Source organism: Platichthys flesus, chromosome 9, assembly GCF_949316205.1.
Source record: "Platichthys flesus chromosome 9, fPlaFle2.1, whole genome shotgun sequence".
NCBI classification, from domain to species: Eukaryota; Metazoa; Chordata; class Actinopteri; order Pleuronectiformes; family Pleuronectidae; genus Platichthys; species Platichthys flesus.
Window position 1 is genome coordinate 14,008,011 of NC_084953.1, and position 14,658 is coordinate 14,022,668.

The 14,658-nt window shown below is 45.3% G+C and overlaps 1 protein-coding gene and 1 long non-coding RNA gene across 3 annotated transcripts in view; one reads left to right on the plus strand and one right to left on the minus strand.

Annotated features, from left to right (window-relative positions):
• Positions 1-14,658, plus strand: part of agbl4 (AGBL carboxypeptidase 4) — a 279,201-nt gene that overhangs the window by 58,196 nt on the left and 206,347 nt on the right. The window lies entirely within an intron of this gene.
• On the minus strand, positions 11,328-14,068 carry LOC133960346 (uncharacterized). 2 transcript variants are annotated; one of them, XR_009921917.1, is made up of 4 exons: positions 13,688-14,068; positions 12,864-12,915; positions 12,461-12,596; positions 11,328-11,642 (listed from the first exon to the last, which is right to left on the minus strand). It is a non-coding gene; the product is annotated as an uncharacterized LOC133960346 (long non-coding RNA). The 2 variants fall into 2 exon arrangements; XR_009921916.1 differs by lacking the exon at positions 11,328-11,642 and having other exon boundaries at positions 11,678-12,596.

The following is a 14,658-nucleotide window of genomic DNA, read 5'->3' on the forward strand; positions in this document are numbered from 1 at the left end:
CCTCTCTCTCTGAATCTGTCTTCCTCTCTCTCTCTCTCTGAATCTGTCTTCCACTCTCTCTCTCTCTCTCTCTCTCTCTCTCTCTCTCTCTCTCTCGCTCTCTCTCTCTCTCTTCCAATCTCTCTTTCAATGTGTTTGTCTTCTACTCTCACAATTCCCCCCTGTTGTTGTTTTGTTTCAAGAGTTTGACGGATATAAAATGTTGTAGACAGAGCTGGTGTTTGACATCTGATGTAGGTGAGATTTAATACACATCCAATATATATCTGCGCAGCGCTAACACCTTCATAGATTCCGCACGTTTTACCCAAGTTAATTGCTCTCTATTCTCTGAGTTAAACATTTTTAAAGACAGAATTTTAATTTAATTCTCACCTAACCACCACTCTGCTCATCTTTCCCCCTCAACAAAATGAGAACTAGTGGAAGATAAATGCACAAAGCACGCTCACATGACTTCCTGTTAATGAGGTTCTTAATTAACACTAGCTGGGGTAGAGAAGGTGAGAAGCTGCAGCTAGGAATAAATGTGCCAGGTCTTGCACGTTTCTCGATCTCTTTCCCTGCGCTACAGTGCACTCAGATGTGCAAGCTCGCTCGTAGATGTGAATCTGCTTTAATTTGACCAGATGGCGGAAACTGAAATGACTGATTTGTTGAGCAGTTAAACGACTTAAAAACGAGGTGAACATGTTTAATCGGCCGCACGCACTCACACAGAGTCAGAGTCAAACCAAAGTAAAGTCAACCCAGCCCCTTTGTCCCTGCTGCAGTTCTCACCGGTCAAGGTTGTCTGTCTGGTGGCAAGAGAACAGGAGACGGCCAGACACTGTATCTCTGAGGGAAGCGTAATATGATGGTGCAGAGCCATGCAGAGTGAGGCAGAGCCGAGCTATATTTAGGACACTTTGGTTCCGGTGACCACGGCTTTTAGATCCACTACAGCCCCTTGGAGCATTCACTTTTGTTCATCCTCCGGAGGTACAAGCGCTCACCGTTACCCCTCAGGGAGGTTTTTAGCTGATGGATACTGCATTTAAATGAGAAACAGACACTCTCATTCCTGCGTTAATTTTCTATGTGGGGTCTGAGGGCTTTTTGACATCAGGTGATAACGTCTGGCAGATGAATATATGCATGCGTGTCTTTATGCATGTTTTCTCCTACACAATAGTTTGTCCTTCCCTTTATGTCCTTCTGAATTCTAGTGTCTGCCAACCAGACCACTGTGAAGGTCACTGGTGGAATTGGAAAGTGGACTTTGCAGAGTCAAAAAGATGCAGGGTAGAGATAGCACATTGTTTATCTAATCTTGTATCAGTGCTGTAACGAAGTACAAACAAAGTCCTCCCACAATCAGATGAGAGCCCAGGAGCTTTTTACACTGTCAAGGGCTTTATACATCTCCCCTGGAAGTTGTTTATGGTGTTGGATTTTGGCAAATGCAGTGATTTCTCATAAGAGAGTGCTCCTGTAGTCTCTAAAGCAACTTTGGACATATTTACAAAAATAAAATAAAAAAGATATTCTCCCCTAACTAGAGACAATCTTGCCTTGGATCACACTAGCCATGACACCCTTCAATATGTTGATGATCCGATACATGAGGATTCAGCATTCACAACTACATTATTACTTTAATACTCATGGGTTATTGGGTGGACCACAGCCTTCAATCTCTGCCTTGATTTCGATCTAAGCAATGCATCACAAGTTTTGTGAGTCAAACAGACTCGACTGTGGGTTTGTCTCTCTGGGCCCGTTCAGACCTGGTATTAAGATTAGGCCTCAGTGATGTGATCACAAGTACACAGCTCTAAGTACCAGCTCTACACCCAAATGCGTCCTGAGATCCGATCAATCAGACCACATTCAGAGGTCTGTGATGCATGTGGCACATTTTTTTCTTCATGAATGCAATAGGTCCCGTGCCACTTATTAAGGACGGCCTACTCAGCTGTGTCTTGTGACCTGCTGCAGTTTAAAAAATTTTTTATGCTTCTGAGTGTCCATATGTTTGTTTCATGCACATACAAATATCGTCATCAGACACATCGCTCAAACTCAAGCTGGGTAAAATCAACATAATTTGCTAACAGAAAGGACGCAAGTGATTATTTGCATATAAATAAGGGGAGTGATACCCAATCACTTGTGATCGGAAATGTGTAAACACCCGGTCTAGACACAATCCTTGAACCTGCCCTTTGTGGCTGTTCCCGACACAGTATGTCTTTTTAGGGCCACATTTTGCCACACACACACACACACACACACACACACACACCCACACACACACACACACACACACACACACACACACACGCACACACACACACACATAGGCAAGGTGAAAACAATACCAGCCGGCTGGTAAATATAAAGCATATTTTTTCTCTTCTCTCCACATGTGTCCCCTCCTCTCTTTTTCTCTCCTCTCTTCTCCTTTTCTCTCCTCTCCTCTCCTCTCCTCTCCTCTCCTCTCCTCTCCTCTCCTCTCCGCTCTGCCTCAGCTCCCTCTGATTTTCCCCTTGTTAAGCAAATGAGTGCTCCAGAAATTGACTGCGATTTCCCCTGCTTGCTGGGGCCCCTGAGTGATTGTGTGCTAGGCCGTAGCTGGAGCCGTGGCCCAGGCGTTCTGTGGGCTGAATAATGATGGCAGCACATTGACTGAGGTCTTAAATTAAGGGTACTTATCTTAATTGAACATCTGAAATAATGTTTTATTTACAACAAAGGGAAGGTGCTGGAGAAATGAAGCGGTATGCTCTGCCGACTGCCTCTCTCGCTCCCTCCTCCACCGTGGTTGGTTAAGCTCCAGTTGCTGCAGTATACATTTCTGATGAGCTGCTCATGGCTTTGATCTGGCACTTAGCTATGTGAAGGTCATTGTATCATTATGACTACGGTTCAAAGGTCTGCCTTCCCATTACTCCTCTTTGCAAATTCAGCTGAGGTTTGATTCACTTTGTTGTTTCTATCAAATTATACTTGTCCTGCAGGATATTATTCTTACAATAACCGATTTTTCGTCTTAATTATTGTTGTATATTTTGTTGAAATGAAGCCTGTTTGTCTCATTTTATTGTACTTTTTTTTTTTTAAGGCAAATTGTTTTAATAATAATAATTAAAAACTAGGGCTACGTTGTAGCACTTGCGGGCCCGAGCACCCGCACGTTGAAGCCTGTTGCGGTCGGTGGAGAGAGCGATCGATGACCAAGTGCACATCATCGATCGAGCATGCACTTCTCCACGTTGCATGCGTTTTGCGCTCTTCGGCAGTAGGTTTGCCAGTAGGTGGCGCCATCACTATTATTACGCACAGACATATATATCTGTTCAAGTAGGCGCTCTGATGTAGCGTGAGAAATTTTGTGTCAATTGGACAATGTTTCCGCAACTTAATTTTCACACTGATCAGTAGGTGGCGCTATGATCCTGAACTAATATTCATATATGGAGCTGTTCAGATCAGTATTGTGATCATAGGTCAGTAGTTTGGAGCCGGTTGGATAATGCAGAGTGGATTAACAAAGTACTTCCTGTTTCCTGGCGAATCAGTAGGTGGCGCTATGACACTGAGGAAATATTGACACATAGAGCTGTTCAGGCTTGGACTCTGACCATGTGACAGAAGTTTTGTAGTGATAGGACAATGCACAGTGGAGTTATGATAACATCGTGTCCTTTGGCGAAGGAAAATCCTTCGCCGCACATCAATGTTTACACGGTTTGAGGAAACGTCACAATTCTGACCATGATCTAATGACTTGACTGATCTGATTTGAGCTGTATATTGTAAATCAGCCAGGAGCAGTTCATCAAAGTATAAAACATGTCACTTCCTGTAGCCACCAGGGGGCGCTGTAATTTCAAGTCATAATTTCTGTGTAGATGTCATCAGGATGGCACCCTTGTCTTACATGTCTAGTTTGGACTCGATTGGACAATGTATGTCCGAGATACAGAACCTCGTGTTTTGATGGCGTTTAATCAAACTCAAGACGCCACGCCACGGTCACACGGTGTGACGAAAGGTCAATCTCTTAATCACTTTTTATCTCCATCTTGTTGTGATGGCACTGATCTCAATTTGAAGTTAATCTGATGAAAGCCCTGGGACAAGTGCATCAAGTAAAAATGTGGAATATGGAATAAAAATGGCCACTTGATCCAAAATGGCGGCCTCCCTGTTTGGTCAAGCATACCTATCCAAGATATTTTTTTGTTTGTTATGAAACGACACATGTCCCGATAGATTTGTATAAATGTCGGCCATCGTAGTGCCGGGGTTGCCCTATAGGGGGCGCTGGTCAGTTTTTTTGCCGCGCCCATTTCTTAAAACCCTCTCCTTGAACCGTCACCTTATCGTGGTGGAGAGGTTTGCGTGTCCCCGTGAACCTGAGGGCTGTGTTGTCTGGAGCCTTGTGCTCCTGGTAGGGTCTCCCATGGCAGAGTGGTCTCAGGTGAGGGGCCAGACTAAGAATGGTTCAAAACCCTCAATGAATATCGACGAAAGAGGAGATGGGACCCAGCCCGGAGGAAGCCCGGGGCCCCCGTCTGGAGCTAGGCCCAGACGGAGGGCTCGATGGCGAGCGTCTGGTGGCCGGGTTTGCCACGGAGCCCGGTCGGGCATAGCCCGAACAAACTACGTGGCACCCCCCCTCTTTTCATCTCATGGGCCCACCACCTGTGGGAAGACCCGTTGGGGTCGGGTGCGCAGCCACATGGGTGGCAGCGAAGGTAGGGGGTCTCGACGGACCAGACCCGGGCGGCAGAAGCTGGCTCTGGGGACGTGGAACGTCACCTCGCTGTGGGGAAAGGAACCGGAGCTTGTGAGGGAGGTGGAGCGCTATCAGTTAGATCTGGTGGGGCTTACCTCCACGCACAGTCTCAGCTCTGGTACCATACTCCTGGATAAGGGTTGGACTTTATTCTTCTCCGGAGTTGCCAAGGGCGTGAGGCGTCGGGCGGGTGTGGGGATACTCATAAATCCCCGGCTGAGCGCCGCGGTGTTGGAGTTTACCCCGGTAGACGAGAGGGTCGCCTCCCTGCGCCTAAGGGTTGTAGGGGGGAAAACTCTGACTGTTGTTTGTGCGTATGCACCAAACAGCAGTTCAGAGTACTCGGCCTTCTTGGAGACCCTGAATGGAGTCCTGTATGGGGCTCCAGTAGGGGACTCCGTAGTTCTGCTGGGTGACTTCAACGCCCACGTGGGCAACGATGGAGACACCTGGAGAGGCGTGGTGGGGAGGAACGGCCTCCCTGATCTGAACCCGAGCGGTCGTTTGTTATTGGACTTCTGTGCTAGCCATGGATTGTCCATAACAAACACCATGTTCGAACATAAGGGTGCTCATAAGTGTACCTGGTACCAGAGTACCCTAGGCCGAAGATCAATGATCGATTTTGTGATCGTGTCATCTGATCTGAGGCCGCATGTTTTGGACACTCGGGTAAAGAGAGGGGCGGAACTGTCAACCGACCACCATCTGGTTGTGAGTTGGATCAGGGAGTGGGGGAAATTTCCGGATAGACCTGGTAAGCCCAAACGAGTAGTGCGGGTGAACTGGGAACGTCTGGAGGAGGCCCCCGTCCTAGGTATCTTCAACTCACACCTCCGGCGGAGTTTTTCTGGCATTCCTGTGGAGGTTGGGGGCATTGAGCCGGAGTGGGCGGTGTTCAAAGCCTCCATTGCTGAAGCTGTGGCGGCTAGCTGTGGCCTCAGGGTCTTAGGCTCCTCAAGGGGCGGTAACCCTCGGACACCGTGGTGGACACCGGTGGTCAGGGAAGCCGTCCGATTGAAGAAGGAGGCCTTCCGGGATATGATATCCTGGAGGACTCCTGACTCGGTTGCAGGGTACCGACAGGCCCGAAGGGCTGCAGCTGCTGCCGTGTCGGAGGCTAAGCAGCGGGTGTGGGAGAAGTTCGGAGAGGTCATGGAGAAGGACTTTCGGTCGGCACCAAAGTGTTTCTGGAAGACTATCCGGCACCTCAGGAGGGGGAAACGGGGAACCATCCAAGCTGTGTACAGTAAGGATGGGACTCTGTTGACCTCAACTGAGGAGGTTGTCGGACGTTGGAAGGAACACTTTGAGGAACTCCTGAATCCGAATAACACGCCCTCTATGTTGGAGGCAGAGCTCGAGGTTGATGGTGTTTCATCGTCAATTTCCCTGGTGGAGGTCACTGAGGTGGTCAAACATCTCCGCAGTGGCAAGGCCCCAGGGATTGATGAGATCCGGCCAGAAATGCTAAAGGCTCTGGGTGTTGAGGGGCTGTCATGGTTGACACGCCTATTCAACATCGCGTGGGAGTCGGGTACAGTGCCAAAGGAGTGGCAAACTGGGGTGGTGGTTCCCCTGTTCAAAAAGGGGGACCAGAGAGTGTGTGCCAATTACCGGGGCATCACACTTCTCAGCCTCCCTGGTAAAGTCTACTCCAAGGTGCTGGAAAGGAGGGTTCGGCCGATCGTCGAACCTCAGATTGAAGAGGAACAATGCGGTTTTCGCCCCGGACGTGGAACTACAGACCAGCTCTTCACTCTCGCAAGGATCCTGGAGGGGGCCTGGGAGTATGCCCATCCGGTCTACATGTGTTTTGTGGATCTGGAGAAGGCGTATGACCGGGTCCCCCGGGAGAAACTGTGGGAGGTGCTGCGGGAGTATGGGGTAAGGGGGTCTATCCTCAGGGCCATCCAATCCCTGTACTCCCAAAGCGAGAGCTGTGTTCGCGTCCTCGGCAGCCAGTCAGTTTCGTTCTCAGTGGATGCTGGTCTCCGCCAGGGCTGCGCCTTATCACCAATCCTGTTTGTGATATACATGGACAGGATATCGAGGCGTAGTCGTGGTGGGGAGGGGTTGCAGTTCGGTGGTCTGAGGATCTCGTCACTGCTTTTTGCAGATGACGTGGTCCTCATTGGATCATCGGCCTGTGACCTTCAGCACTCACTGGATCGGCTGGTGGCCGAGTGTGAAGCGGCTGGGATGAGGATCAGCACCTCTAAATCTGAGGCCATGACTCTTAGCAGGAAACCGATGGATTGCTTACTCCGGGTAGGAAATGAGTCCTTAGCCCAAGTGAAGGAGTTCAAGTACCTTGGGGTCTTGTTCGCGAGTGAGGGTACTATGGAGCGTGAGATTGGCCGGAGAATCGGAGCAGCGGGGGCGGTATTGCGTTCGCTTTACCGCACCGTTGTAACGAAAAGAGAGCTGAGCCGCAAGGCAAAGCTCTCGATCTACCGGTCGATCTTCGTTCCTATCCTCACCTATGGTCATGAGGGCTGGGTGATGACCGAAAGGACGAGATCACGGGTACAAGCGGCCGAGATGAGTTTTCTCAGAAGGGTGGCTGGCGTCTCCCTTAGGGATAGGGTGAGAAGCTCAGCCATCCGTGAGGAACTCGGATTAGAGCCGCTGCTCCTTCACTTAGAAAGGAGTCAGCTGAGGTGGTTCGGGCATCTGGTAAGGATGCCCACTGGGCGCCTTCCTTGGGAGGTGTTTCAGGCACGTCCAGTGGGGAGGAGACCTCGGGGAAGACCCAGGACTAGGTGGAGAGATTATATCTCAACACTGGCCTGGGAACGCCTCGGGATCCCCCCGTCAGAGTTGGTCAATGTGGCCCGGGAAAGGGAAGTCTGGGGCCCCCTGCTTGAGCTGCTCCCCCCGCGACCCGACCCCGGATAAGCGGATGAAAATGAGATGAGATGAGATTTCTTAAAACCATATGAATATCTTCAGGGGGGGGCTGTTGTTACACACATGTAGTTTGAGAGAGATAGAATCATGAACACTGAAGTTACAGCAATTTCGTGTTTCACGGCGAGTTGATGAACTTTAATGCCACGCCATTCATATGGCGTTTGACGAAAAGTCACGGTAATCTTATGTCTTCATTGTCAATGTCTTGGGACCCATTTGATACAGTTTGACATGGTTGAGGTCAGTGGATGAGGAGAAATTCATCCAAGTGTAAGACAAGCAAAAAACAAGACATTTCCTGTTGCCACCAGGGGGCGCTGCGGTTTTAAGTCATCATTTATGCATAGATGTCATCAGGCGGGGACTATTGTCTTACATGTCTAGTTTGGACTTGATTGGAACATGTATGTCCGAGATACAGATGCCCGTGTTTTGATGGCGTGTTACCAATTTTCAACGCCATGCCACGGTCACACGGTGTGATAAAAAAAAAATCCCTCAATCATTTTTTATCTCCATCTTGTTGTGATGACACTCATCTGAATTTGAAGTTGATCTGATGAAAGCCCTGGGACAAGTACGTAAAAGTAAAAATGTGGGATATTGCCAAAATGGCCACTAAAAGCAAAATGGCGGACTTCCTGTTGCGTTTTTCATAATGCTCCATGAGACTTTTTTTCATGACTGGTCACGATACACCTATATCCAGATTTTGATGAAAATCCGTTATGTGGAAACCTAGGGGCTGGTTCCAGGGGGCGCTGTAGAGCCATTTTGCCACGCCCAATTCCAATTACTCCAGAATACTAAAATATCCGCAGACCTTGAATTTCCTGCAAAGTTTCATAACTTTTTGAGCATGCCTAGACCCTGAAAAAGCCCCCCAAAGGGAAATAATAATAACTAGGGCTACGTTGTAGCACTTGCGGGCCCGAGCACCCGCACGTTGAAGCCTGTTGCGGTCGGTGGAGAGAGCGATCGATGACCAAGCGCACATCATCGATCGAGCATGCACTTCTCCACGTTGCATGCGTTTTGCGCTCTGCGGCAGTAGGTTTGCCAGTAGGTGGCGCCATCACTATTATTACGCACAGACATATAGATCTGTTCAAGTAGGCGCTCTGATGTAGCGTGAGAAATTTTGTGTCAATTGGACAATGTTTCCGCAACTTAATTTTCACACTGATCAATAGGTGGCGCTATGATCCTGAACTAATATTCATATATGGAGCTGTTCTATTCAGGATTGTGATCATAGGTCAGTAGTTTGGAGCCGGTTGGATAATGCAGAGTGGATTAACAAAGTACTTCCTGTTTCCTGGCGAATCAGTAGGTGGCGCTATGACACTGAGGAAATATTGACACATAGAGCTGTTCAGGCTTGGACTCTGACCATGTGACAGAAGTTTTGTAGTGATAGGACAATGCACAGTGGAGTTATGATAACATCGTGTCCTTTGGCGAAGGAAAATCCTTCGCCGCACATCAATGTTTACACGGTTTGAGGAAACGTCACAATTCTGACCATGATCTAATGACTTGACTGATCTGATTTGAGCTGTATATTGTAAATCAGCCAGGAGCAGTTCATCAAAGTATAAAACATGTCACTTCCTGTAGCCACCAGGGGGCGCTGTGATTTCAAGTCATAATTTCTGTGTAGATGTCATCAGGATGGCACCCTTGTCTTACATGTCTAGTTTGGACTCGATTGGACAATGTATGTCCGAGATACAGAACCTCGTGTTTTGATGGCGTTTAATCAAACTCAAGACGCCACGCCACGGTCACACGGTGTGACGAAAGGTCAATCTCTTAATCACTTTTTATCTCCATCTTGTTGTGATGGCACTGATCTTAATTTGAAGTTAATCTGATGAAAGCCCTGGGACAAGTGCATCAAGTAAAAATGTGGAATATGGAAAAAAAATGGCCACTTAATCCAAAATGGCGGCCTCCCTGTTTGGTCAAGCATACCTATCCAAGATATTTTTTTGTTTGTTATGAAACGACACATGTCCCGATAGATTTGTATAAATGTCGGCCATCGTAGTGCCGGGGTTGCCCTATAGGGGGCGCTGGTCAGTTTTTTTGCCACGCCCATTTCTTAAAACCATATGAATATCTTCAGGGGGGGGCTGTTGTTACACACATGTAGTTTGAGAGAGATAGAATCATGAACACTGAAGTTACAGCAATTTCGTGTTTCACGGCGAGTTGATGAACTTTAATGCCACGCCATTCATATGGCGTTTGACGAAAAGTCACGGTAATCTTATGTCTTCATTGTCAATGTCTTGGGACCCATTTGATACAGTTTGACATGGTTGAGGTCAGTGGATGAGGAGAAATTCATCCAAGTGTAAGACAAGCAAAAAACAAGACATTTCCTGTTGCCACCAGGGGGCGCTGCGGTTTTAAGTCATCATTTATGCATAGATGTCATCAGGCGGGGACTATTGTCTTACATGTCTAGTTTGGACTTGATTGGAACATGTATGTCCGAGATACAGATGCCCGTGTTTTGATGGCGTGTAACCAATTTTTAACGCCATGCCACGGTCACACGGTGTGATAAAAAAAAAATCCCTCAATCATTTTTTATCTCCATCTTGTTGTGATGACACTCATCTGAATTTGAAGTTGATCTGATGAAAGCCCTGGGACAAGTACGTAAAAGTAAAAATGTGGGATATTGCCAAAATGGCCACTAAAAGCAAAATGGCGGACTTCCTGTTGCGTTTTTCATAATGCTCCATGAGACTTTTTTTCATGACTGGTCACGATACACCTATATCCAGATTTTGATGAAAATCCGTTATGTGGAAACCTAGGGGCTGGTTCCAGGGGGCGCTGTAGAGCCATTTTGCCACGCCCAATTCCAATTACTCCATAATACTAAAATATCCGCAGACCTTGAATTTCCTGCAAAGTTTCATAACTTTTTGAGCATGTCCAGACCCTGAAAAAGCCCCCCAAAGGGAAATAATAATAATAATAATAATAATAATAACTAGGGCTACGTTGTAGCACTAACGGGCCCGAGCACAGGCAATTTCAAGTCTGTTGCGGTCGGGGAAGAGAGAACGTTCGATGACCAAGCGCTCGTCTCCACATTGCCTGCGTTTGCCCTGTGCGGCAAGGAAGATTGCTCCACTTCTTCTGGCCAGCCGCTGGTGCTGAACTAGAGGTAAGTAACCTTGAAACTATCCAACATAACCTATTGCTTTATCTATCATCATATGCTTACATGCCTCAAGTTTTTTGTAATATGTAATTGTTATAAAAGTTACCATTTATTTATCACGTCTAATGAACAGATTGAAGCAAGATAACTCGACAGTCTTGTTTTGGTTGTGACATTATTTTTTTTAATGAGTTACTATCAATACGCTACACGTGTACGTTTCATGTGATAGTAACTGTTTCACCAATATTCTGATACAGGATGGTATATCCGCCATTACTATTTTCACATTGTTTATTTAGTCTGTCATGGAGTTGTAGAGTGAATTAGACAGTAGTGATAACATTATAATGTCCACACATCAGTGTTGTAAACACTTCTCCAATTAATTATATAATTATGTTTTCACACTGAGGGAAGTGGAGAGACTTGATGTGGACTGTTATCAACAGCTCTGTGGGAGATCATCACCTTGAATATTACAGATGAGGTAGAAAGACATTTTATCTATGTGTACAATGTTGTATTTCTTTGTCACGTTTTATCAAAAGCGATTTAAAGTATGTGCATTTAACCATTAGGATACAAACCCAGACCCTAGTACATCGGTTCTAGCTGAAATAAGTAGTGCTTCATAAACAACACAAAACATTCATAACAGTACGCTTCTGCTCCTCATTAATGCAGCTCCTGATGTCCCCAGCAGCAACATGGTGGAGATCTGCAGCTTCATGCTGGTCAACTGGAAGACAACTGATTAAGATTAAAAGATTAACATTAAAATCCATTTATTCATCCCAAACACATGCACAGACATGCAAAGGCACACTCATGCAGGTAGGGAAATTTAATCGCTGCTTTTTACCCATCTGGTGCAGGACACACAGAGCAGTGAGCGACCATGTACGGCGCTCGGGGAGCAGATGTTGGGGGAGTGAGGTGCCTTGCTCATGGGCACTAGAGAGGGTAGGGAGACTCTTGGATTTTTGGACAGATCAATCCAGGTTCGACTTTTGTTGTCTCTCCATGGAGTCGAACCAAAGACGAACCAGAGACCTTCTCTGCCCATAGTCCAAGTTTCTGCCACTCGACCACCGCCTCTCCTCATGCATCATCAAACTAGTAATCTACACATAACTCCATGCGTTGCTCCCTTAACTACAGATGGCCTGCGAATGTCATGGAGTTTTACTGTGAATTAGACAGTTTAGGTATGATTTTAATCTCCACACATCAGTGTTGTAAACAGTTCTCAAATTAATTATAGAATTATGTTTTCACACTGAGAGAAGTGGAAAGACTTGATTTGGACTGTTATCAATAGGTCTGTGGGAGATTATCACCTTGAATAGTACTGATGAGGTAGAAAGACATTTTATGTATTTGTACAATGTTGTATTTCTTTCAGCACTTTTATCAGAAGGGACTTAAAATATGTACATTTCACCATGAGGATATAAACCAAGACCACAGTACAACAGTTCTATCTGAAATCTGTTGTGCTTTATACACAACACAAAACATTCTTTAACAGTGCGTTTTTTCTCTTCATAGATGAAGAACTGCAGCACCTGATGTCCTCAGCAGCAACATGGTGGAGATCTGATTTGATACACTTTAGATAAGAACCCAGTGTTTTATATTTCTGCTTTGCCATAAGAGACAGAACATGGTCATCACAGCTGTGTCCTTCAGGCTCGTCTGTCCCTAATAAAATGATAGGAAACATGAAAGTGATCGTCATTATTGTAGAGGAAGAGTTACATATGAACAAAGTGTGTAATCTTATTTTCTGTGGATATTCAACTGTGTATTTGAATATGCTTTTGGATTAAAACGTGCACTACCATGACAATGAATGTACAGTATGGAGTTATTTCACATTCAAAGTATTGCATATATTATTTAATACACAATGTATTATGTGCAGTACTTTGCCATGGTTGTTTGTAATTAATGAAAAGAGGTCTGTACCTGAAGTCGGTGTTCAATGTGGTTGAATTCCAGTTGTCTCATGCTGGACATGCTAGAGAAAATTTCAACATAAATATACAAATGTGTAAAGTCATACATGTGCCAGGTTAAGTCCTTAACACACTTTAAATGGTAAAAAAGGAAGTGTATTACTTCAAAGTTAAACAGATCATAATCATTTCAGCTTAGGAAATAGTTAGTGTACATCAGCATCAAATTCTCTATTACACTGTCTGTTCTAATAAAGATACAAGGCTATAATTTATTTATATTTAACAGAACAATTCAGTGAAATCTGCCTGAGATTACAATGTAAACAGTGCAGGCAGCAGAACGTTTAGCTTTCTCTGTAAGACATCATAACAATACTCTGAATAAAGAGCTTTGGAAGTTGAATTCCCCTTTAAACATCTGCTCTTAAAATACAGATGTGACTTTAAATACGCACGTTTCAATTGATCACTGTAAGTCTGTTTCAGTAGAATAACTAACTGTGTAACATTGTCAAGTCAAATGCCTTGGCGAGTGAAACCATTTTATAGCAATAGATATCCTGATGGAGCTAATTCACCGGACACACACAGTCTCCTGTCTCAGATTTAACCTCATAAACTAACGCATGCCACTGCTGGGCGGACCTACTCATGTCGGTTCATATCGGTGTGTGTCGGTAATAGTGCCGTTCGCATTAAACAGGAGTTAATGCCCCAGATCGGAGTTCGTATTTAGCCTCCATGCTAACGGACGTTAGCTCGAATGCATGGTACTAAAACACCCTGCGAATCACTTCTACACATCTAAATAAAATACTGAGCTTGACTTACCACAGAAACGGGAGCGCAGACGTCTTTAACGTGTCCGTCAGCAGAACAAGCAAAACATCAAACTGTGTTATTCATCCGATACTGAGTGGGAGGTTTCGAAAGTCTCGAGTTGTGTTCAATGACACAGGAAAAAGTAAGGAGAAGGGAGGGCGCAGCTCACTGTGACGTCACGTAAATTTCAAACCACTATATCGCTTATTATAGCGATATAGAGGTAGTTACGAAAAAGTTCACCCCCTCAGAGTTTTAATGAAGGAAGAACATAGCGATTGAGACTAAAACCAAAGTTTGAATAATGCTGTAAACAGGTTTAATTCTACTCTAAAATTGGGCATTTTAACATGGGATTCAATGGGACTCTCTCCGACGAGCTGATGAACTTTCAAGCCATGCCATTAATAAACCGCATGATAAAAAGTCACAATAATCTTATGGCTACATTATCAATGTCTTGAGACCCATTAAACAAAGTTTGACATGGTTTTGCATATTGGATGAGCAGGAATACATCAGAGTGTCAGCTATACATTTCCTGCTGCCACCAGGGGGCGCTGTCATTTTAAGTCACGATTTCTGTATAGATGTCTTCATATCGCAACTATTGTCTTATGTGTCTAGTTTGGACTTGATTAGACAAAATATGTCCAAGATACAGAAGCTCGTGTTTTAGTGCGTTTCACCGAAGTCTCATCAAACTTTAGCGCCACGCCACAATCACACGGTTTGACGAAAAGTCGATCTTTCAATAACTTTAGATCTTCATTTTGTTGTGATGACAGTCGTCTAAATATTAAGTTGATTTGATAAAAGCTGTACGACTAGTATATAAAAACATAAAACGTGACAAAAACAAGACTTTTCCTGCTGTCACCAGGGGGCGCTGTCACTTTAAGTCACGATTTCTGTATAGATGTCTTCATATCTCTACTCTTGTCTTATGTGTGTAGTTTGGACTCGATAGGACAAAATAA